Raw genomic sequence first — 1,443 nt, 5'->3', positions numbered from 1 at the left:
CACATCCAGGAACTGGAGTGATATAACCGGCTTTTTCTCCGACTCCTTCAAAATCCACATCTCCAACCAACTTGGGTTTGGCAGTTACAGGATCGTGAACTCTATTTATTCCCACATCAATGACTGCTGCTCCTTCCTTGATCATATCTGCTGTGATCAGATTTGGAATACCTGCAGCAGATATTACAATATCTGCAAAAATTGTATGTTTCTTTAACTGCTCTTTGGGAGTATATCGATGAGATATTGTAACAGTGGCATCACCTCCGGGACGTTCATGCGCCCCATCTGTGTGCAGTAACATTACAAAGGGCATTCCAACATTTTTTGACCTTCCAGCCACAACCACATTCTTCCCTAGAGTTGGAATGCCAGTTCGCTTAATTATTTCCCACACACCCCACGGGGTAGCCGGTAACGTGGAATACTGGTCCAAACACATTCGCCCTACATTAATTACGTGAAAGCCATCAACATCCTTGTCCAGAGAAACAGCATTGCAGATCCTCCTCTCATCAATGTGCTCTGGAAGAGGCAGCTGAACAAGGAGACCATCTACATTATCATCATTATTCAGTTTACCGATTACATTCAACAATTCTTCCTCTGAAATTTAAGCTGGTTTCACAATGGTCTCACTGTTCATTCCCATATCTGCAGCTGCCCTGGTTTTGTTGAGGACGTAGGAGTGACTTGCAGAATTCTCGCCAACCAGGATCACGCTCAGGTGTGGCCATTTGTTGCCTGAGGCCACCCACTCTTCTACCTCCTGCCGCACTTCCTGCTTGAACTGCTGGGCCAGTTTCCTTCCAGAAATTACAACAACTTCATCTCGAACTGCGGCGAGGTGGAAGGGGTGAGGGCGGAGGAAGCAGCTGTGCACCGGCTGCAGCAACCCAGAAACCAGCGCCAACTTGAGGGAAGTCGCAGCCGTAGCCCGCGCCGGTGACCGCGCCAGGAACTGTTTAATATTTTTAATTTTTAGTAGAGATGGAGTATCTCTATGTTGCCTAAGCAGGTCTTGATCCCCTGGCCTCAAGTGATCTTCCCTCCTCAGCCTCCCAAAACGTTGGGATTATAGATGTGAGTCACAGCCCCCAGCCCCAAGGTTAACTTTGGAACCCCTTGGCCTAGAGGAGGAGTCCATTGCGTTGGTTGGGGGGCTTAGAATTTTATTTTTGGTTTACAAAGGTATACAATATATTTGATATACATATATATTGTGAAATGGTTACCACAATCAAGTTAATTAACACATCAATTGTTTGTCATAGTTACCCACCCGCTTCTTTTTTTTTTGAGACAGAGTCTCGCTTAGTCGCCCAGGCTGGAGTGCAGTGGCGCGATCTCGGCTCACTGCAAGCTCTGCCTCCCGGGTTCACGCCATTCTCCTGCCTCAGCCTCCCGAGTAGCTGGGACTACAGGCGCCCGCCGCCTCGCCCG

At 48.1% G+C, this 1,443-nt stretch overlaps 1 pseudogene across 1 annotated transcript in view; it reads right to left on the bottom strand.

The window, feature by feature from the left end:
* Positions 1-958, bottom strand: part of LOC105539934 — a 20,639-nt pseudogene extending 19,681 nt beyond the window's left edge. Inside the window, exon 1 of the transcript XR_001006127.1 lies at positions 4-958. The product of XR_001006127.1 is annotated as a bifunctional methylenetetrahydrofolate dehydrogenase/cyclohydrolase, mitochondrial pseudogene (transcript). The remainder of the gene's footprint in view (positions 1-3) is intronic.
* Between the last annotated feature and the right edge of the window lie 485 nt (positions 959-1,443).

The sequence above is a fragment of the Mandrillus leucophaeus genome, unplaced genomic scaffold (assembly GCF_000951045.1).
Source record: "Mandrillus leucophaeus isolate KB7577 unplaced genomic scaffold, Mleu.le_1.0 Scaffold211, whole genome shotgun sequence".
In the NCBI taxonomy this organism is placed as follows: domain Eukaryota; kingdom Metazoa; phylum Chordata; class Mammalia; order Primates; family Cercopithecidae; genus Mandrillus; species Mandrillus leucophaeus.
This window is presented reverse-complemented; position numbering and strand designations above follow the sequence as displayed.